This window comes from Schistocerca piceifrons, chromosome X, assembly GCF_021461385.2.
Source record: "Schistocerca piceifrons isolate TAMUIC-IGC-003096 chromosome X, iqSchPice1.1, whole genome shotgun sequence".
Classification (NCBI taxonomy): Eukaryota; Metazoa; Arthropoda; class Insecta; order Orthoptera; family Acrididae; genus Schistocerca; species Schistocerca piceifrons.
Genome location: NC_060149.1, coordinates 888,327,404 through 888,352,344, shown reverse-complemented (window position 1 = coordinate 888,352,344; position 24,941 = coordinate 888,327,404).

The window sequence follows — 24,941 nt, the reverse complement described above, 5'->3', positions numbered from 1 at the left end:
TTAAAAGCTATACCCACTTTACAAATCGAGGTACAACATTACCTCTGAATGAGGTAGTTTTTTTCCGGACAAATACTGTGACGGTGATCATAGGAACGTGTATTATCAGACCAACACGTAGCCCACGATGCAACCTCGTGATAAAATTACCGCATTTTGAAAGTGATTGGGCTAAGGAACGTTGTATGTAAGCGGTATGTGCGACTCCCTCACACCGCCCTAGATAATTCTATAGTATTTGTAGTGCATTCTGTCTCGATACCATATCAGAGGTTCCGCGGTATATCCACCGAGTTATAGGCGATGAGTGATTGAGAAGGATCACAAACAGTAGCAGTAAAGATGTGCTGAGTTGAGGTTGTAAGAAAATGTACACTAGCTTCTCAGATCGCTAGTGTTACGGTATCCGCTAGAAATGATGACTGGGATTAGGGAACAGGTCTTTCCATTCAAGCACATACCTGCATTGGACCCTATTGACAGTTCCTTTAATGATTACAACCACTACCCAATCATATTTCTAGCTCTCCCATATCTCGAAACGAGTCACCTTTCCCAAGTGATGCATTGAACTCGACAGTTTTCGTGCAAGATTGGGCCCCACCGCATATCGCTCGTGAGGCTCACCTGCTTCTCCAAAACACTTTTGGAAACAATCGAATTATCAACCGAGCGTTTCCAAATGCTTGGCTGGTATGGTCACCTGATCTCACTCCCTGTGGTTTCTGGTTGTGGTGCTACCTGAAGGACAGGGTTTACCAGGGGAACATTCACACATATGCTGGTCTGAAGTGCAGCATGTCTAGAGAGGTTACCAGATTACCCACGGACACGCTTCGTTCTGCTGTGCAGAATACAATCCTTCACTTTCAGACTCTTCTGGCCACTGATGGGGGCCATATTGAGCACATTTTGTAGCAGTAATGGTACCGATATGTAATGGTATGATGTACTGTAGCAGCACATTAAAAGTGTTTCAATTGACTACGGTATGTTGATGATTTTCACTTATGGACAACATACCGTAGTATTACGCGCAACTGAGGAGGACAGGACCAAAAAATTGAAGGTGTTTCAATTGAATTGATTGTGCATTATTTCTCTTTCCCACGTCTTTACATTAATGCTACCAAGTTTGGTCCTCGTATGGTAATTAGTTTCCGTGTTATAACGTGTTAAATAGGGAAAGTTTAATTATAACCACCCGGTAGATATTATTGTAAGCCTGCTACCATGCCGCTCTCTAGCCCGACTGCAGCGGGACGCCTAGCAGCATTGCAGCTGGGCCCCACGCGGAGCTCAGCTCGGCTCCGTTGCGCCGCTGCACTATAATCCGAGACTAACTGTTCACAGCCATTATTAATCACTTCGATTACACTCGAAAAGAACGGAGGCCTTCAGGTGTTTTCGGGTTTACTAAAGTGTGCCCACACTCTGTCACCTTTTCAGTTACGCGTTGCAATCTTGCTTCTTCACAGTGGAAAAGTAACAGTTGGATTTCAGCGAGAGTCATTGCCTGGTACGGTGTATGCAGAAGGCTGTTCATACGTTCAAAGAGCACATTCGATCGAGAGGGTGGATGTGGAACAGCGGCAGCCCAGCGACGATCGTTAGAAAAGTTTATATGTTACCAGACCTCGTGTGATGCACTGTGTAGAATGCAGAGCTTCACGCAACAGATAGCGGTAATGTATCAGTCGACTCAGCACGTAATACCACCCGCAGATCGTGCAGTCACGACGTTAACGGTAGAGTCAGCTGAATAGTGGATCCAAATTTACAATTCCAAGGTGGAGTTAAAAATGCAGATCATTTTGTCTAATCACGAGAACGCTCTAAGTAATTCCTTCGCTCTGGTATTAGAGGTGTGGACAAATCGTATCTTGCAGAATGAAAGTGGCATCGAGATGCAGGCGATGACCCTTCACTGGTACTGGGCCCTCAAAAGTTTAACAACGTAGTTTCAACTCACAGGACTTGTTAGTCAGGTATTGCTCACGAGTGTTGCGTCGTGGGTTTTTCTGTGGGCTGAGGGCTGTAAGAACGCACTTATCCCCCAGAAGGCCAAACTAAGGCACCGGCAATAAATTCGGTATCTCGCATGAAACCAGACTCACCATTATCATCCTTGATGCTTACGGGGTGGAGTTCAGTTCGCAGTGTTACTGGCTGGCTTGGAAGACAATAAGTTACAAAATGGCAATTACCATATATTTGAGTGGGCGTTAACCTAACCTGTTCGTCGCTGGGCTTACGACTAGGCCAGACTAGGAATTTTGTCCGTGGAGAGAAGGTACACGTAATGGAAATGTCATGATTGAATAGGGTGGGGATAAGGGATTTCCATCCAAACCATAACTTCCCAATCGGTTTACGTATTGTGCAATATGTGAGATTGCCGCATCGGGTCTGGACTGAAGATAGGTGTGCACAGGATACCTTTTAGAGCGAGGTATTGATGGTTTCTCTACGGGCCGGGCCTGAGACCCGATAGTTGGACAGTTGGTAAACTATCAAAGCTTACGCCCCGTAAATGAGAAGCAACAATAACAGTCCTTAATATTTTTACAGGGACAAGTGCATAGATTGGCAGCTGGAAACGTAATCTTAAAAACAAGTACATAATCGTATAATGACGACTTAAGCGTATGAAGCGAAACAAGAGCCAGTATATTTTATTAAATTATTTATTACTTATTTAGCCTGTCCAGATTAGGGCCTTGAGGCCCTCTCTTACGCCTGTCCAGGAACAAATGGTTCAAATGGCTCTAAGCACTATGGGACTTAACATCTGAGGTAATCAGACCCCTAGACTTAGAACTACTTAAACCTAACTAATCTAAGGACATCACACACATTCATGCCTGAGGCAGGATTCGAACCTGCGACCGCAGCAGCAGCGCCGTTCCGGACTGAAGAGCCCAGTACCGCTCGGCCACAGCGGCCTGCTTCACCAGGAATAACAAATACCAAAGATATTACGAAGACTTTCACAGGAGTATAATGGTAATAATAATAACTGACACTAATAATGATTATAATAATTGACAATAATAATAATAATGGTAATAACAGTTGTTACTAATAATAATTATAAAGAAAGCATATAAATATTTGGTATTACAGAAGCGGAAGAAACAGGAGAAGTTTGAAATGACAGACAAAGTGGATGTTAGGAAAGAACAGAATTTAATTACTCTGACAACATGCATGAGGGAATGGTTATGGGGGAGGGGGGCTGCCCCTGTACTGAAGGACATACCATAAAGACGATACGATTTTGCAGCTCCTGTGTCCTTCAGAAATACAATACAAAGTTCTGTCGCACATAGTTGCATGTTCGAAGGGACATTGCATCATACTTCTGAATAACACAGGCACCGCAATATCGTATTTATCCGCCGACACCGGGATAGAGACTTTCAATTAAGATGGTTTCAATGCACGGGAATATACATAATGGATGTACGAGTGCAGGTTGTAGACACTTGGTTCACGACGTCTATGGTACCACAGGTAGTTTTATCGACGGTTTTTCTCATTTCACTGTTTGCAGGAAAACCAAGTGAAATTGTCAACAAACTTTTGGAAACTATTTGCAACCTAAGTCATCACTGGATAGTTATGGAATAACTAATCTGTTACATGATGGAAAGTTTTCCTACTACTACTGCGTAAATGCAGAAGTCTGCAGAGTGCTTCCATCGTAATTTTGTCTCCGTGCGTCAGCTGCACAGGGCAGTACGAGGCGGAACGAGCCGAGAGGGGCTCAGAAACTTCCACCCTCGGCTCAAAGTTCGCCTGGTGTGGCTGTCTTAGCTTATTGCGCTGCCGGGTCTTGGCTTCCCAGGCCAGACGCTGAATTTTTTTTCTTTTTTGCAGAAATGGGTCAGTGTGATGCCATTAAATGTTTTATATTGGGGGCTCAAGGTTTGAAGAGCAATTCGCCATAGGATAAAAAGGCGAGATTCACTTAACGATCGAGAGAAGTGGCATTTGCGGAGTGCTAACAGACAAGTAACACAGCGTGAAATAACTACAGAAGTCAATGTGGGACGTATCCTTTAGGACAGTGCTGTGAAATTTGGCGTTAATGCGCTATGGAAGCAGACTACCGACGAGAGTGTCCGCCTGCTTAGCTGAGTGGTGACGTGCTCGCCTCCCATGCAAGCGGGCCCGGATTCGATTCCCGGTCGGCTTGGAGATTATCTCCGCTCGGGGACTGGGTGTTGTGTTGGCCTCATCATCATTTCATCCTCATCACTGGCGCGCAAGTCAACCGATGTGGCGTCGCCTGAAATAAGACTTGCACTTGGCGGCCGAACTTCCCCAGATGGAATCTCCTGGCCGGCGATGTCATACGCTCATTTCCTTTTGTTGGTGAGAGTGCCTTGCTAACAGCACGACATCGCCTGCAGCGCCTCTCCTGTGCCCGTGACGATGTCTGTTAGACCCTAGACGACTGGAACACCACGCCATGGTCACATGAGTCCCGATTTCAGTTGATAATAGCTGACGATACTGTTCGACTGTGGCGCAGATCCCATGAAGCCATGGACCCAAGTTGTCAGCAAGACACTCTGTAAGCTGGTGGTGGGTCCACACTGGAGTGAGCTATGTTTACATGGAATGGAGTGGGTTCTCTGGTTCAACTGCTACTTGGAGACCATTTGCAGCCATTCATGGACTTCATGTTCTCAAGCAACGATGGAATTTTTATTGATGACAGTGCGCCATTTCTCCGGGCCACGGTTGCTCGCGACTGGTTTAAAGAATTTTCTGGACAATTCAGGACAATGATTTGGCCACACAGATCGCCGGACCTGAATACAATCGAACATTTGTGGGACATAATCTAAGAGGTCAGTTCGTGCACAGAATCCTGCGTCGGGAACACTTTCGCAATTATGGGCGGCTATAGGGGCAGCATGGTTCAATATTTCTGCAGAGGACTTCCACTGACTTGTTGGGGCCATACCAAGCTGTGTTGTTTGCACAGTGCCGGGCAAAAGATGGCTCGATACGATATTAGGAGACATCCCATGACATTTGTCACCTCAGAGTATGTTTATTTCACATTGACATTCCATCCTGTACACACCTGCAGTGTGTAAAGCATCTATCTTGTCCTTGGTGGAGTCAAGCACATCCTGTTTACCAGTCTGGTCAGTAACATTCTTCAAATGGGGTAAGCGTGATGCTGGCTGCAGTTTCTCAATTTCTTGTCTGTCTTGCATTCTTTTGATCGAAGTCATGACTGTGTGGAGTTGTAAGTAGCAATAGATAACAATATATCCCCACTCTCTCCACGGCAGTAACCTACTGCAATAAACTTCCCAGTCTTTCCATCTTAAGAGACAAATTATAAATAATTATGACGTGGTACCGCTCACTGACACTGAAAAGCATCTTTCTCGAGATGATCGCGTAGGTAACTATTGAACATCCCCAGATTTCCGACAAATAGCTGTTTCGGAATTAGGAAAGACATCCACTGAATCTTCGTAATGACCAAATACATCTCGCTTCCAGCGTTTCATTCAAGTTGGTGCCTCGTTATTAAACACTTGCACACCTCCCGAACAGCTGTAATCATCTTCTCAGTCATTCTACTTCCTCTTATTTATCTTCAGTTCTTACGCTACTATCTGAACAGCACGTCCGAAATACTCGTTCTCAACAAAGCAAAAATCCTTTCCATACAAGTGCATAAAACTGCCACGTTCTGTAAATCATTTTCTGTACCGGGAAAACGACTTTGGAACAATATTCCTCAAAAGTCAGAGAAATTAAATTCTTTCCAAACTGCAAAAGGCTGTTGGTTGCCAACATTCTATCACAATAGCCATCTCTCATCATTTCATCCCCATCGACGCGCAGGTCGCCGAAGTGGCGTCAAATCGAAAGACCTGCACCAGGCGAACGGTCTACACGACGGGAGGCCCTAGCCACACGACATTTCCATTTTTTATTTCGATATTCGAATTTTAAATGTGCGCTGCAATCGAAAATCCCGCCAGTTGTTAAGTGTAGTCTGTGATATGGTTTTTGTTGGCAAAAAGCCTAAAACCTATAGAAATTTATCGTGAACTGTGCGAAGTGTACGGAAACAACGTAACGAGTGAATGTTCCGTCCGGAAATGGGACATTCGGTTTAAAGATGGCCGAACGAACGTTCATGATGAAGAGGAGAGTGGACGCCCGAGCACTGTGACTGACGATCTTATCGCTAAAGCTGATGAAACGATTCGTGAAAACCGTCGCTTCACAATAACGGAGCTTTAGCTTTCTTTTACACAAGTTTCTCGGACTTTGTTGTTTGAAATTGTCACTCAAAAGCTGGGCTACCACAAATTTTGTGCACGATGGGTGCCAAAAATGCTTACAGAACGCCATAAAGAACAGCGAATGGGGGCAACGTTGACATTTCTGGAGGCCTACCACAAACAAGGTGATTCATTACTGGATCGAATCGTAACCGGTGACGAGACTTGGGTGAAACACGTCAACTGCGAGACAAAATTACAGTATATGGAGTGAGGGCACACAAGGTCCCCCCAAAAATCATGAAAATGTTTGCAAACCTTGTCAGCGAGGAAGTTGATGGCGACAGTGTTTTGGGATAGGTAGGGTGTGCTTCTTATTGATTTTCTCGAACGTGGAGCAACCATGAATCCTGCCCGGTACTGTCAAACTTTGCACATCCTTAGAACAGCAGTTCAAAACAAACACCGAGGAAAGCTGACGTCCAAAATTTTGTTTTTGCACGACAGTACCCGACCTCACACGGCAAACCGCACTAAAGAGCTCCTTAATTCATTCAAATGGGAAGTTTTCCCTCATCCGCCCCACAGCCCCAATCTTGCATCAAGCGACTTGCACTTGTTTCCCAAGATGAAGAACTAGCTTGCAGCACTTTGATGATGACGCGGAACTCCAGGCGGGCGTGACTCACTGGACGAAGTCTCAGGCGGTAGAATTTTACGACAAAGGTCTTTCAAAGCTTGTCCACCGCTATGATAGGCGCCTCAATGTGTTTAGTGACTATGTGGAAAACTAGTTAGTCAGTCGCTCTTTCAGATTTATATAATAAAATGTATTTCTTGTACTTAGTTTTTTTTAATGCCAAAACGTTCTCTGTTTTCTAAATAACCCTCGTAAGTTTATGTACTTTTTTTAAGACTACGTTTTCAGTTGCCTATCTATGCACCTGTCCCTGTAATAATTTTAAGGATTGTTGAGGTTGATTCTGATTTATGGTGCTACGCTTTGTTAGTTTACCAAGTGTTAAACTATCGGGTCTCAGATCGGCCTGTAAAGAAACAATGAACACCCCGATCTAACAGCTATCTTCAATCCAGAGCCGATGCGGCAGTCTCACATGGTATACAATACTTAGACTGACTGTAAAGCTATGGTTGGGATGTAAATGCCTTATTACAGCTCTACTCAAAGAATGTTCCCTTTCCATTACCTGTACCTTCTCTCCACGGACAAAATTCCTAGTCTGGCCTAGCCCTATGCCGAGTGACGAATCGGTTAGCTTAACGCCCAATCAGATATGTGGTAGTTGTCATTTTGTCTTAAATGTCAGCCAGTAACATTGCGAATTGAAATCCACCCCGTAAGTATCAAGGATTGTAATGGGGATTCTGGTTTCATGCGAGAGCCGGAATTTGTTGCTAATGCCTTAGATTGGCCTTGTGGGCGACAAGAGTCTTATTACAGTCCCCAGTTCACAGAAAAATCCATGAGGCTACACTCGTGAGCAATACCTAACTAACAATACCTGTGAGGTGAAAACTTCGTTGTTAAACTTTCGAGGGCCCAGTGCCAGCGATGAGTCATCGCCTGCATGTCGATGCCACTTTCTTCCTGCAAGACACGAATCGTCATCACATCTGATACCAAACATAGGTACTTACTCAGAGCGTTCTTGTGATCAGTCTAAGTGATATACATTTTCAACTCCGTCCTAGAATTGTAAATTTGGGTCTTCTAGGGACTCCCTAGAAGACCCAAATTTACAATTCTAGGACGGAGTCATCGTCGTGACAGCACAGTATATTAGTGGGCTTACACTCAGGTGACGAAAGTTATAGGATACCTCCTAATGTCGTATCCGACTTCCTTTCTCCGGCATAGCGCAGGAACTCGTTGTGGCATGGGCTCAACAAGTCGTTTGAAATCTCCCACAGTAATACTGAGCAATGCCTGCCTCTTTAGGTGTCGTAATTGCGAAAGTGTTGCTGATTCAGGATTTTGTTCACGATCTGACGTCTCTATTATGTCTCATAAATGTTGGATGAGATTCATGCCAGGCGATCTGGGTGGCTAAATCATTCACTCGAATTCTCCAGAATGTTCTACAAACCAATCGCGAACAATTATGGTCCGGTGGCAGGGCGCTTGTCATTCATAGGAATGAAGTCAATGAATGGCTGCAAATGGTCTGCAAGTAGCTGAACATGATCATTTCCAGTCAGTGATCGGTTCAGTTGTACCAGTGAACCCAGTCTATTCCGCGCAGACACAGCCCACAGCATTATGCACCCACCACCAGCTTGTTCAGCGCCTTGTTGACAACTTGGGTCCATGGATTCGTGGGGTCTGCGCCACACTCAAACCCTAACATCAGCTTTTACCAACTGAAAACGGGTCTCATGTAACCAAGCGTTGGTGTTCGAGTCGTCTAGGATCCAACCGATATGGTCGTGAGCCCAGGAAGGGCGCTGTAGGTCGTCTGCTGCCATAGCCTGTTAACGCCAAATTACGCCGCACTTTCCAAACAGATACGTCCGTCTTTCGTCCCACATTGATTTCAGCGGTTCTTTCTAGCAGTGTTGCTTTTGTGTTATCACTGACATTTCAATGCAAGTACCGGTGCTTTCCGTCGTTAAGTAAAGGCCCTCGCCACTACTTCGACTGTGGTAAGAAGAAATGCCCGAAATGTGATATTCTCGGCACACTATTGCCGCTGTGGATCTCAGAATACTGAATTTCCTAACAATTTCCGAAATCTAATGTCCCAAGGGTCTAGCTCCAACGGCCATTCCGAGTTCAAGGAAAGTTAATTCCGGTCGAGGGGCCATAATCACGTCAGAAATCCTTTAACGTGAATCACCTGAATACAAAAAACAGGTCCACCAATGCTCTGCCCTTTTATTCCTTGTGTATGCGATACTACCGCCGTCTCTATACATACATATCACTATTCCATGGTTTGTCGCAGCAGTGTACGTGCGTAATCGACTGCTACATTACCACTGTCTGTTGCTCACGCAAAGTGAAGTGTGGTATAATATCCATTTTATAACTATTGTCGCAGGGCTCCCTTCGTTCCACAACCAGCCCTCGCAATCGAAAGTGCTATTTGAACGTGTGAACAAATTACTGCATACACCGCACAAGGCCGTGACCCCTGCAGGAATCAAACTGTCGCTCCCCCACAATGAAGAAGCTAGATTTTAATGCGTAACTGCAATACAAATAGAGTGTGGGCATGCGTTAGTGGACTCAAAGCAACCTGTAGGCCTCCGTTCTTGCGTCAATGGAATTCGAGAGGGAGGTGTCAATGTGCACGGCAGGCGTATATAAAGGCCAATTTTCCCTGCAGAAAGCCCAACGTGGGGTCTGGACGCCTGGGGGCATCAGGGGAGTGATAGGATCACTGGAAAGTGGGCACTGCTACAAAGATCATCATGGGTTGACCAACGTAGGGAAGGCAAGAGAGCAGAGGAGGAGATAGTGAGATCGAGAGCAGAAGGTGCCATGAGCGGCACTGAAGGGAGTAGGGGAACCCTCATTGGGGAGACACAAATCGAAGTCTCTAATAAGTTGGTCAATTAGGAGACCCCTACCCATTGAAGTGGCACTGCCCCACAGTGCGTTGTGGGTATTAAATTCCCAGAGGAGGAGAAGCGAGGGCGGGATTTGCTGTATTAAGGTAGAGAGTTCAACATACGGAAGGGGGCTACCTGGAAGGAGGTAGACATTGCAACCGGTGATTACCGGAGTCGTTAGCGCTCTAACCACTATTGCTTCCAGGATGGTACGAATGGGGATTCAGTCACTAACGAAATCGGAGCAAACCAAAGTGCAGACCGCAACAGATGCTATGCTGGGATCGGCAAGGCATAACCACGAAACGTGGGAGAATGGTCACCACGGAAGTGAGTTTCTTGGAGAACAAAGCAGAACGCAGATTAGGAGCGGCCTGTACGTTGTATTTCCGGTAAGTGACGATAGTATCCGTAGCAAATCGACTGGATGATCGTGTGGCGAGAGTCAAGATTAGACGTACAGAAGCCGAGAGGAAGTCATGTCTCTGTACACATGTCAATTACCTGTTGCAGATATCTACACGGTAGAGAGGAAGTCAGATGAAGGTGTAGAACTATGCCAGGCTTTGAGTTTGAATCAAGTGCATTACTACACGAGTCTGCACACAAGCTCTCTGATGTGCCGCATAGTACATGGACTTGTTTCCAGAATACGAGTTTCCAATCTGCACCACTCGTTGAGTCTCATACGAGACGAGTGTTACTAAACTTTTCATGATCTCCCTATCCAAAATGCGTGCATGTAGATCATCGGGAAGAGGGAAATTCTTAGGATTTTTTAGTAGGCTGGTGTACAGGACACGCAAGTATCCACGTATAAAATCGAACTATGCGTGTGTACGCCAGCAATATGACCATGTACATAAGGCAAAAAACCAAAAAAATTTGAAAAATGACGAATAATTGATAAAAATAGAGGAAAATCTGGTACAATTAATTGGGGGAAACGGGGGGAAATTCGTAAAATTAAGGAAAATACGTTGAAATGTGTAAAACCGCAAAAAGATGTTGCAAAATTACGTAAATTGATTGAGAATACATAAAATTAGAGAAAACGTACCACTAAATGCGGGGAATTGAGGTGGATTGGAGGTTTCCGGACACTCAAGACCGAGAAAAGCTTAAAAACTATACTCTGGCTGCATTCAGTTTTAACCCTCCCGCTTCCCCTGTAAACTACGTGGGTTTTCGTAACATATGCTTCAACAAAAGCGACATAAGTATTACGCAGAGACCCTATATTAAAGCTTGCAAAACATATGTATCCCAATCCATAACTTTATTCTCACACATGCAGCCGAATATACATATTACTAAATTACGGCTGTTTCTCACAAACAACGTTATTCCTTAAGTATTAAGGAGAAGAATCAATGCATTTATCGGACATAAGCATTTCCCTAAACTATTCTGTGCGTGAGTGGACCGATTCGCATCTATCACCTTTAATAATGCGTGTGGGGGGGGGGGGGCGGGGAGGCGGGGGGTGTATTTGAGAGATGTGGTGTTAGGACGAAATTACCACATTCATTACGTATCATTTGCCTACTGATCTTGGTGCTTACTTCCTCTTAAAAAGTTGCTCCTTCTTCGTGTGTATTTTGTGCAGCAGGTTGTGGGTGGTACCTCTATGTATCATATATCACAAATATTCATGTTGGTTATTCCTCACTCTAGTTCCCAGTGAGACGTAGCTGTATCCGTCAACACCGATACTGCAGGGAGGATTGGTCAAGGACAATGTGGGAGAAAACTGCCAATCTCAGGCTTTATTCTATGAATTCGGGAATGGTCTGTTGTGCCCATCCACACAGGAAAAGATGGTCCATCGTAATCGTAAATTCTGCACTATGATCGATGCGCTGAAAATATGTAGAGAACCTGATTGCATCGGTATAGGAGGCTAGTATATTGTAGCGGCAAACGAATGGAGAGGTGATTTCGCGATAATGTTGAAATTGGGAAGCATTCTGGAGTGTCATTGGCTGGCGTTGAAATTGCGGAACAACTGGTAAAATTGCTAAAATGAATTGCGCTGTCAGATGCGGTGCGTGCTACAGTACATCGTCCAATATTAACAATGTTCAAAAACGGTTCAAATGGCTCTGAGCACTATGGGACTCAACTTCTGAGGTCATCAGTCCCCTAGAACTTAGAACTACTTAAACCTAACTAACCTAAGGACATCACACACATCCATGCCCGAGGCAGGATTCGAACCTGCGACCGTAGCGGTCTCGCGGTTCCAGACTGTAGCGCCTAGAACCGCACGTCTACTCCGGCCGGCATCAACAGTGTCTTTCCCATCCCATCCGTCCACTGATATGCTGCTGATTACTGCATAATGACTGACACCACTTGGTTGAGATGGAGGGATATCTAATACTTGCCATTGTGGTGCATAGGATTAAATGTAATGGTTATCACCTTTAGACTGTTGTTTTGAAGCATTCCTCAATAATGCAGTCTCGTCCCGTTTCCATATGATGCGATGCCCTCCACATGTTTTTATTTTAGTTTTTTCACCAATAAGATAACCGCACCTCTTTTTATTTCTACTACCTCGAGCATGTTGTGAACGGCATCGTCCGGCGATGGTCAACAACGGAACAGTAATCATGTACATGATTGCAAAATGAGGAAACAAACTCGTCGAAGCGGAACACTGCGACATCCGCTACCCCTTCGATGTGGAAGGTGAGATTAACTATATAGGTCATCACCTTCGGATAGCTGTTGGAAACGCTCTATAATGCCGCAAACTGTTCCAGTTTCCACATGTTGCGACGTCTTCCCCATTTTTGTCAATGAGAAACATCGCCTTTGAGCTTCATTTCTACCGACCTGTGTGTTGTGGGAGCTGCATAGTTTACGCCATGGGATATTCAGCTTTCTGTGAGAGCCAAAGGATCGAAAAGTGTTAATATCGGCTTAGCACCTGACGTAGTCCTAGAAGTCATGATAGAAAAAGAAAGTATATAGCGGTGTACCAAACTGTAGTCGTACCCTGCTTTATGTGTTACAGCCGAGGAAACAATGTATAAAACTGGATATGAAGAACCAATACAGGAAACCTCTCCTGTAATTGATAGTCTGCTGGATATGGTCTTCCTCTAGTACAGTCGACAAAACTTTATGCAGATCTGTGCAAGCGACTTTCAGCAGTGACCATGTGCTCCATTAGGGCCATACATTTGTGTGTAATATACTCGATGTCAACACGCGGACGGTAATTGTTTTTTCGATATATCAGAAGAGAGAGACGAGGTAAAATCTTGTAGGGGGTTCTACTCGAAGGAGTGGTACAACTGGTTAAAGTCTGGATGCAGATAATTCTCTCAAAACTTCACCGATTTTGCTCATAAAACCAATAGAAATACGATGTATCTATTCTCGTGAAATCATGACTTTTTATTATTATCATGACGATTGCATGTTTAAAAAGTAGATGTTACGGCAAGTCCTGTGCTGTTTCATACTTCATAACCTCTGACTATAAATTGGACAGCTCTTGAGTTGTAGCTCGTTGTGGAACCTAGAATAGATAGTGTTTTTTCCGGACATGTGAGTAGACTGCGTGAATCAGGCTGTGACGATCTAATTGCTTGCTAAACTAGAACACAACACTCTACTATGCGATAGAAAGTTTACAGACATGTCCGTAGAGGGGAATTATGGATCAAAAATGTCAAATGTAGCCGACCGCGGTGGCCACGCGGTTCTAGGCGCTGCAGACCGGAACCGCACGACTGCTACGGTCGCAGGTTGGAATCCTGCCTCGGGCATGGATGTGTGTGATGTCCTTAGGTTAGTTAGGTTTAAGTAGTTCTAAGTTCTAGGGGACAGATGACCTCAGATGTTAAGTCCCATAGTGCTCTGAGCCATTTGAACCATTTGTCAAATGTAAGCACGCAGACGGTAATTTTTTTCGATGTAACGGAAGAGAGAGAGAGAGAGAGAGAGAGAGAGAGAGAGAGAGAGAGATGCGGTAAATCTTGTAGGGCGTTCTGTTTCAAGACAATATTTCACGATTTGTTCTATAAATGTATTGGTAAAACTGGAACTGACATATTGTACAAAACTGCAGCGTCCTCTTGAATTATAGCATGTTGTTGGCGAACATAAAAATGGTTGTGGTTTTCTCCCGACATTTGAGCTAATGGTGCGAAAGACTGTATTCTCTAATGTCATTTCACGTGTCTGAAATGTTTGTAATACACACGTGCATGACAGTTTAATTACAGACATTTATTTGAACGCGAGAGACTCTCTGAGGTCATACAATTCGTCCATCAAGCTGAAAGAAATTGCTTACAATAGATGGCTTTTTTCTTCGGGTTTAAATTCTCGCTTTTTCTTTACTCCAATGACAGTTTAGAAATAATGAGGACATTCTATGGTGACCGGTGATTTTCTCAGCAAGTTTTTTCCTCATCTTTACGCAGGGTGGACATTTACAGAGAGTATACAACTCGACATCTGAATGTAACAGGCAGTGGTGCACTTCGTTGGATGTCGCAAAATAATGAAATGCGAATTCTGTCCTGTAGTTGAACGTAAAAAGTATACCGACATTTATCATAAAACTAAAAGGAAATGGATTGCGTCTATTTTCATGGAAAGGGGACATTTATTATCGACGCGATTGTGTTTTCCTTTTTAAAATATGCTTGATGATAACATTGTTGTTCCATGTGGAAATTTCCGAGAAATACATTCAACAGATTGCAAGAAGTGTCTTGTTCTTGTCTTTTGTCTATCTGTGACTGATTTCCACAGACTGGAGATAGTATACAATGCCACCAGACGGATCTCTTTGTGGACCACCAGTGGCCAGATAGAACAGGCCTCTATCTTTCCTACGGTGCGAAGAGGGAGGGAGGGAGGGAGGGAGGGAGGGGTGAGGGGTGGCAGGGGAGGGTTAAGACTTCCTCCAATTTGGTTAGTTTGTGGGAGCCCATCGAGGAGGACACAGCTACAACTGCTGCCCCTCCGCAGTCTCCTGTTGTCGGTTTTTGCTGTAGTTGTATTATTACGATGATTTTTCCCAATCCCCAGGACATGTGTTGCATTATGACCCATTCATTACGAGTGCTAGTTTTTCACAACGATTTAGAAGTGTAATTAGAACAGTGATGCACTTGTTCCATCAGTTGCGGTACCGTGTATTGGCTTTGATTACTTGTGCTGCAGGGTGATTGTCAAGCAGTCGTGCTTGCAGATAATACACTTATTCAACTCCACTCTGTCCAACACCAGCATCTCATCAGTTGAATATATTTCCAGCCAAAAATTTAAAAAAAATGATAGTTACTTACACCCCAGCCCTTTTCCCGCCAGCTTGTAGGTGAAGGGTAGAGTTTGAGTGCGTCTGCCACTAGTTTCGAGTGGTACTGTGAAATTTTTTCCCAACAGGATAACACCAGTTGTATGGCATCGCGACTGTATTGCGATTTTAGGCAGTCCTTGTGTAGCGCTATGCTTATAGTTGTATTAGTAGGACCGATCTGTGTGATTAATTACGTAATTAGAACCGATCTTTACTTCAGTTCCTCAACCAAATTAAATAAAGTACACTAACCTAACCTTCCTCTCCTGCATCTTGGCAGTTTGCACGTGTTGAGAGGTGCACTTGGACTTTCTGTACAGAAGGAAGCTTCTCTGGTGGTATAAATGTGTTAGGGGGGGTGCATTTGGGCTTCTCGTCCAGGAGGAGTAGTGGTTGAGTCCTATAAAGGGCAATGCCATTTTTAATTACCGAAAATTGGCGGGTATGTAGTGAGGTGGGACGTCAGTACAGTCCTGTGACAAAGAAATTACCATCAAATTCGAAATTCCCGCCAAAATGCGGAATTCCTATCAGTAGGGTAGGTGGTGGAAGAGGAGGGGGGGGGGCTGAAAAAAACATACGATATCATCTGGGCGTGGAGTGTGGGCGTGGTTTGGGGTAGTTAATTGATCAATTTAATTAATTTGCAAATCAATTTGATATCAAAAGTGGGCTCAGACGCCCAGTACCCTACTACTACAGTGTACCACTACTAGAAATTCCCTTTCCTGTTTCACTCGCAAATGAAGCGGGGTAAAAACGACTATCCATATGCTTACGTACGACATGTAATTTCTCTTAGTCTATATTGTTTTCGCGCTCCTTACACGCAATGTACTTTGGCGGCAGTAGAATCGTTCTGCAGTCATCCAAAAATGCCGGTTCTCTAAATTTCCTGAATAATGTTTCGCAAAAGGAACGTTATCTTCCATTCAGGGATTTTCATTTGAGTTTACGGAGCATTTCCCTTCCCGTAACACTCGCATGTTGATCGACCCTATCGGTTATAAATCCAGCGGCACACCGTGGAATTGCTTTGATATATTTCATTAATCCGACCTAGTGGGAATCCGAAAAACTACCCAGGAATGGGTCGCACTTGTGTTCTGCACGCTGTTTCCCTAATGCATTCTCCAAATATACCGATGTCGACCATTTGCCTTCCCTACCACCGACGTTGCAACGTTCACGAATTGACATTTAAACGGTGTGGCTGTCCCAAGATGTACACCACTGATACAGTATTCAAACATTAAAGCAATGTTTTTCCCACTCATCTGCTTTAACTTTTTCTACATTCAGAGCAAGCTACCAATTATTATATCGGATAAGAATCCTGCCTGTGTCGTCCTACATCCTCCTACAGTCACTCAACGACTATACATTCCCACATACTACAGTCTCATCAGGAATTAGTCACAGACTGCCGTACACCATATCCGTAATATTCTTTATGTATACAGAGAACAAGAGCGGTTCTGTCACACTTCCCTGGGGCACTTCTGACGATATCCTAATCTCTGATGAACACTCACAACCCCGGGCAACGCACCGTGTTCTGTTATTTAAGAAGCCTTCGAGTCACATACGAGAGAAACTATTCTGTATGGTCAGATCTGCGTCAACAGTTTGCACTATGTCAAGCATGGAACCTTCCTGCTGCCAAACATCAAATGATATCGAGCGAGGAAAGGGTACGCTGAATTTTGCACGAGAGATGCTGCCTAAATCCTTGCACATTTGTGAACAGAAGCTTTTCCATCTCACGGAAATTTACTATATTCGAAATCAGAATATGCTCAAGAGTTTTGCACCGAATGGACGTTAAGGATATTGGTACTTAATATTGGGGAACAATTCTGTTATACATCTTATACGCGAGCGGGGTTCACAAAGTGCCGCAACACTTTTTCCGGAAAGCAATTTACTTTTATTCAGGAATTCAGTACACCATATTATTCCCCACTCTTTTGGCTAGGAAACCCTATTTTTCAACATAATCTCCCTTCAATGCGACGGCCTTACGTCACCTTAATGGGAGGACCTGTATGCCGGCATTGTACCACTCTGCTGGTCGACGTCGGATCCAAAGTCCTGCTGCATCAATAAGCTCCCTATCATCCACACATTGCCTCGCGTGGAGTGCATGCTTCACTGGTCCAAACTGATGGAAGTCGCAGGGTGCGAGATCCGGGCTGTGGGGTGGATGAGGAAGAACAATTCGATGAAGTTTGTGAGCTGCTGTCGGGTGCACAGACTTGCGTGGGGCATTGCGTTGCCATGGAAAAGGAGAAGTTCGTTTGCTTTATTGTGGCGACGAAGACTGAGAAGTCGTTTCTTCAGTTTCCTGAGGGTAGCACAATACACTTCAGAACTGACTGTTGCGCCAAGATGGAGGACATCAAACAGAGTAATCCCTTAAGAGTCCCAGAAGACTGTCGCTAAGACCTTACCTGCTGAGGTTGCAGCTTTGAAATTTCTTTCGCAGGAGAGGTGGTGTGGCGCAACTCCATGAACTGCCATGGATTTCCATTTTATTTCTGGTTCGAAGCGATGAACTCATGTTTCATCGCCTGTGATGCTGTTCGACAAAACTACTGTCAGTCCCCTAAGACGCAAGTAATTCTAACAGATGGCCCTTCGTTGCTCTTCATGGTCTTCGGACAGCCGTCGAGGAATCCAATGAGCACACACCTCCGAGTACCCCAGCTGCTGGACAGGTGTGTTAGGACTACCAACAAAGACGTCCAGTTGTGCAGCGAGGCGTTTGTTTTGTGATCCGTCGATCATCTCGACCGAGTGAGGTGGCGCAGCTGTTAGCACACTGGACTCACATTCAGGAGGACGACGGTTCAGCCCCGCGTCCAGTCATCCCGATTTAGGTTTCCCATTGATTTCCCTAAATCTCTTCAGGCAAATAGTGGGATAGTTCCTTTGAAAGGACTAGACCGACTTCCTTCCCCATCCTTCCCTAATCCGATGGGGCCGATGTCCTCGCTGTTTGATCCCCTCCCACAGATCAACCGACCAACCGATCACGTCGAACGAGAGTGTCCGCACGTTCTAACATTGCAGGAATCACAGCTGAGTGCGGGCGGCCGCCACGCGGGAGATCGGGCAGGTGTGCGCAACCTTGTTGCAGTGTTAACAAACGCCTCCCGCAACGACTCACCGTGGTTTTGATCACTTCCAGGTCTTCGCAGTCGTTCTCCAAGTGCCTGTGAATATCTGCGATGCTCTGGTTTTCCGCCAAAAGAAAATTGACGACAGGTCCCTGCTTACAACGCATCTCCAACACAGACGCCATTTTGAAGGCTATGGGTAGTGCCGCCACCTATCGAAACTTCGTGAAGCTATATGTGCTTAAGCGGCACTATTCAGCAATGTCCCGCAACAAATTTGGGATATTTTAAATCAAATGTGTCCAACAAAAAAAGTGCTGCATTACTTCTTGAACGGCCCTCGTACAAGAGTCAACTGCGCTCCCTGCATTTTCTGTGATCTTCACTGTTGTTAAAAATAACCCTTTGTCAGCAACGCAAAGTCCTTCTTAGGACTTACTGGTGCATCTTGAATGCTCCTATAACTGTTTTCCCAGTGTCTATGCAGATGCCAGAAACATGACTATCTGTGTACTTAGTATCTCATTTTTTGTTTTCTCAAAATTTTTTCCTCCACGGGTAAGTCACGTATTTTACCATTTTATCTTTCACACGAGAAATGAAAAGAACGAATGATAATCAATTTATATTTTAATTGTGCAAAACACGTCGTTTACTCAATTCCTGTCTCTCGTTTACAGATCCTTGTCGATTCGGTTGCTGGCGGACGTGGAGTGAGCTGTCAGCCACAGACAGAGATGGCTGTCATTGGTGTGGGTGGCGCATGACGACAGTAGGTTGGTGCTGGCTGCTGGCTGCTGGCTATCGAGCGGCAGCACGTGCTATCAACAAAGCCGACCTTGACCGACGAGGCTGCAGCGTCTGAGCATCGATCTGGCGGGCCCGCGAGACGCCGCTGCCGCTTCCGCTGCCGCAGTCGCAGCGCCGCGGTCACCAACCCCGGGCCGATGCCTGCATCCTCCCGTCATCGTGGGCTCTGCGGCTGTAGTCGACGTCAGTAAAGCATTTCTGGACTGCTGCCCACATCGCAGGACCCAGTGTTCCTACCCCCGTTGCAGGTGACCTTGAATGCTAGGAAAATTCAAAGGGATTACAAAGGATACTGTTTCCAAAATATTCGTGCGATCCATCCTAGAATATTATACTGTGTGTGGCACTTGTGCCAGATAGGAATAACAAGGGATACTGGACGTGTACAAAGATTGGCAGCACGAGTGGTAACAGGTTTGTTAGACTGATGGGAGAACATCGTGGAGACGCTGAAAAAAACTCAGCTGGCAGACACTTGCAAATGGACGTATACTATCCCGTAAAAACCCACTAACAGACTTCTGGGGACCAGCTTTTAGTTAGGAATCGAGGAATATGCTACAGGCCACTATGCACCGCTCCTATATAGATCGCAAAGACAAAATTATACTAATTACAGGGTGCACAGAGTCTTTTAAGAAATCGTTCATCTCTCGCTGCGAATGTGATTCGATTAGGAAGAAGCGCTAATAACTGTTACAGTGGGAAGTACCCTCCGCCACGCACTTCACTGTGGTTTACACAGAAGAGATGCAGAATATACACTGTTCAAAAGAATTCGAGTAATATTGGTTGCAAAGTATGCCGTATTGCAAAGAATAATAGTTTAAAACTAAGTACGCTACCCAATATACATTTGCTACTTACAGTTAAAGTACACAAATTACCTTGAAACCTCGTCCATTTTCTCAACAGAAAAAGTCTCAATCCATGTCGGAATAGTCGTTTAACTGGTCATCCGAGGTGGCTTTCATCAGAGTTCGAGAGATTCTATACTGTATGTACCCTACTTGAGTGTTTTTCTGAGAATAGTGCCTACCTGAAAGACTCCAGATGGCCAACGAAGGTCATTCAGGAGCACCCTTTAGGAATGTTCAATGAGAGCCAATGTAATTCCGTAAAGTAGCAAGGCAGCGATAAACACATCTCTCAAATTTTTCCCTGTTTATTTCGTTTAAGGCACTCACACACTAGACCAACAAAGGCCAACGAACGACACACAATCGCTTCGTTGGACGATATTTGCTTAGCGTGTACGGGCGGCAAATCGGAGGCAACGAAGCGGTTGCCCTCGGTTGCTGCTCCGCTGTCGGCTGTAACATCAAAGCGCTGGCGGCGGGTTGAGATTGGGACCCGTCTCGTACCGTGGACGCCGGATCGAATGTTCGTTGGCTCAGTAGCGATTTGCAGTGTCAGGCCAACGAGTGTCTTCTTATTCTATTTATATTGGAATACTGAGATACTGAGATGACATTAAAGCGATAGTTTTTTGTTGAACAGGAATGTTTATTGGACACCCGTACTGCGATTCTTAAAGCAAATTGAAAAGATTACGCCCTTCGAGGGAAACAAGTGAACGGTTAGAAAATAATGGCACTATGTGGAAAAGAAAACTGAGTTTTTATTGACATCGTTTTGCAGCAGAAATAGCAGCGTCATCGCTGGAAATTTTAGGGCCTACACAACTCAATAACAACTCGAAATCTATAGTTTTCGATGGGAAAATATATGGAACAGTTGAACTTATAGGTGACACATTAATTTTGTTCCATCACACTGCTCCCTACTTTTTGAACGAGAGGTCGTCCACCAGCGTTATTTCTTCTTCTTCTTTTCCTGATGATCAGCTTCTTGCAATAAAACAAATGCTACGTTCACTGGCCATTCAAGTAAAGGGCATGCACGCTAGGCCAATGAAGCCTAAAGAACGACAGTCAGTGGACTGCACAGAACGTGGCCAAATTATTGTCGTTTGGTCTCTCCTCCTCACCAAGAAAAGGGGTTGGGACGAACAGATTCAGCCACTTTGAGGCACAGTTGGCCCTGACAACCTGTCGAGGTTGCTCCCATTTTGTTATTGTTACAGTGTAACGTTTAAATGACAATTTCATCTGGCGATATTATGAGGGAAGAAGAGAACTGAGCAGTCGTCGTATTTGCAGCTTTATTTTACTGTAAGAAGCTGATTATCAGAAAAAGAAAAAGAAGAAGCGAGACTGGTGGACGACCCCTCTTTTAAAAAGTAGGGAACAGTGTGGTGGGACGAAATTAATGTCTAACCTTAAAGCTGAATTGGAATGTTAGCTATTTCATAATTTTTTTCCCAGTGAAAGCTATAGATTACAGGTTGTTATTGAATAGTGTAGGCCCTAAAATTTGCAGAGATGACAGTTCTTTTAAGAGAGCTGTGGCTGCCGAAAAATGATGTCAATAAAGGCTCAGTTTTCTTTTTCACATTTTTTTTAACAGTACACTTATTTCCCTCCAAGAGCCTAATCTTTCCGATTTGCTTTTACAGTTGCAGTTCGTAGGGACACGGGAACATCACGGTCACGATAAAACAATCAGCTTTAATGTCGTCTCCGTATTCCACTCAATACTCTAATACCTTTAAACACAATAAATAGATACCCGTTCAACAGACACTGCAAACAGTTACTGAACCAACGAACATTCAACCCTGCGTCCGCACAAGGAGAGTGGTTCCAACCCCAGCCTACAGCCAAAAGGTTTGTTGTTACCGCCGGCAGTCGGAACCGCAACCGAGGCCAACCGCTTCGTTGCCTCCGATTTGCCGATCGTACAAACTTTGAGCAACTGGCATTGTCACAATGAGTGATTTGTTACGGAAACTTTAGCCCACTCTCTGTCGTAAAGTTGATCACACAAGTGTGTAATATTTTGTTCCTATGCTACTAGTGCTAATACTCAAAACTTGAAATGGCTGAAACAGAAAGTTTTTGCAACCAGTGATGAGCTGTAAATCATTTTCACTGAAATAAAACAATGTTTTATCCCCTTTATTCAATCCCAAATAGCTTTAAATGGAGTGGCACCGTTCATCAGTTTCAAAAATGGCTCTGAGCACTATGGGACTCAACTGCTGAGGTCATTAGTCCCCTAGAACTTAGAAATAGTTAAACCTAACTAACCTAAGGACATCACACACATCCATGCCCGAGGCAGGATTCGAACCTGCGACCGTAGCGGTCTTGCGGTTCCAGACTGCAGCGCCAGAACCGCGCGGCCACTTCGGCCGGCCGTTCATCAGTACTCAGTGATGCAAGAGCAGCTCAGTTAAATACAATTCAGTTTATTCTTTCATTGAAAAATTAATAAATTATTAACATTGAAATAACTGATGCACGTTCACAATTATCTGTACACTATCTTATCAAAACTGTCGGAAGACTCAAATGTAATGCGGAGTAGAGCTCTATCTGTGACGAGAACGGACTGGCCAGTATAACAGGAGGTGGGGACTATTGTGTTGTCAGTAGAGAAGCAGTAACAGCAGAATCGGTGACTTGGAACGAGGAATGGTACTTGGGTGTCACCTGAGTAGCAAATCCATCAAGGACATTTCAACCCTTCTATAGCTACCCAAGTCGACTGTTGGTAATGAGATTGTGAATTGGAAACGCGAAGGAACAACTATAAGTAACCGAAGACCGGCAGACCTCATTAACCAACGGAAAGGGAGAGTCCAGCATTGCAGAGGATGGTTCTAAAATATCGCGTGAAATAGTGAAAGGAATCACTAGTGAGTTCCAGAGTGCTACTAACAGCTGAGTTAGCGTAATGACTGTGCATAGGGAGTAAAAAAAGAATTGGGTACAATGGTCGAGAAGCTCGTTATAAACCACACATTTCGGTAGACAATTCTGAGTGACACTTCAGGTGGTGTAAACGTAAAGAGCTGCACTGGGCAGTGGATGACTGGTACCATAAATTTGGAGTTACTAGTCATGCCCTGTGGCATTGAGATGGAAGTGTTTGAGTTAGCCGAATACCTGGAGAACGGTACCTACTATCACATGTGGTGAAAACAGTGAATTACAGAGGAAATGGTGTTACAGTAGTTGTAGGGAAGCAAGGACGCCACCCCCCATTGCATTGTTGCAAAATTTTTTCAAGATGGTGGCCATAGATGTGGCAACATTGCAGTGACGTCATGGTCGGAATCTCAAATTTTTGTGGGGAAATAGATCAATTGGGCTACCTCCAATAACCTAACCACCATCCCCTTCCCCCTCTCCCTGCCCCCTCACCAAACTGGAAATTGGCGGGAAAAGGCATCAGTCTGGGCTGGGCTGCCAGTTAGGACACGTGTAAGTCTTTACTTTCTAGGCATTGTTTCTTTAAACAATTTGAGTTGTCACAGGCAGCAGCTCCATCTGGTGTGTTCACCATGAGGACCGGAGTCAAACTGACCTAGTTCACAACACCACCATCAAAGAGCACTGTCGGCCCTCCCCGTTGACCCTTCTGTGATGTAATCCAACATGGCGGTCTGCAGAAAAAATGACGGAAAAAGAACTCAGTCTGTGTCTAGCTGCTGGCCTTGGAGGATGGACATAATTGTTTACCGTGTTCAGTGGATGAGATGTCTGTGCTGGAGGAGGAGGAGGAGTATATTAGCTGTAACCATCCATCTGAAGACTGTGTCGATAGCAATGATATTTGGTGAAGCTGAATATGCTTCATGAAATAATGAAGACACAGCAGCATGGGGCTATGTTACACTTTGCAGCTCATGCTGATAAATGCTAGTGCAGTAACTATAGATCATTCGACAAAAGTCCAGTAAGTCTTCTGAAGCGCAAGAGGCAAGACATTCACTCGGGTACGTGCGCTCCGCTTGAATAAAAGACCACGCGCCGGCTTACGGCAGGGCTACGCGGTAGCTGCAGGAGTGGCCACGTACTTTCTGTGGCGTTGGAAATATCCACGGCCTTCCTCCTTCTTCCCAACCCCCGTGCACGGATACTCTTTGTCGTTGAACATGAACTGCTTCGGGAGTTACTACATATGATGCTGCAGAATATTGACACACACATAACCTGAAGATGTCAGAGGAACTTAATGTACTACTGCGCAAACAGAGAGGGAGAGGGGGAGAGAGAGAGAGAGAGAGAGAGAGAGAGAGAGAGAGAGAGAGAGAGAGAGACAAGAGAGAGAGAGATCTTTGCAGATGACGCGAGAATATTTAGACAGTTACACGTTTTATTCCGAGGAGTACCAGCACCGCCACACTTGAACACGGACTCTAAAATGATCGCTGCACACTTGTGAAACCTCCCCGAGACACCTGACACGCTTTTGTGGGAAATAGATCCCGAAACCGATATGAGCTGCAGTATCTGATTTTACACGCCAAAACAGCGACATTTGGAAGTCGAAGTAAATATCTCTGTAGCTCTAAACAGGACACTCACCTCTTTTCGGGCTTTAACTGCTTGTTTGAAGGCACTGCCATAGAGAGAGAAAAATTCCTGAGTCCTACAGTTGCTGTGGTGTTGATCAGTTTTCTGCAACAGTAAGCTGGCTTAGTTTTATACTTGCTGCTGCTGGAGTGAGGGACGTTATTTTCCTCACTTCTTGAAGTACACACCGGTGTCCAAGCACAGACCAGAAAATCAAAACAATTACACAAACAGAATACGAAGCACTGTCTTGAGATGAGAAAAATGGCTGGAATTTTAGGTGAATTTTCGGGTGCCTACAGCTGCTGTCTAGATCCACAGTGGGCGTCCTGCCAGAGGTGGATGGTCTTCTTGGACGTGTATCTGAAAACTCGAACAAAGAAGACATCACGTTACTCCCAGACATCACAAA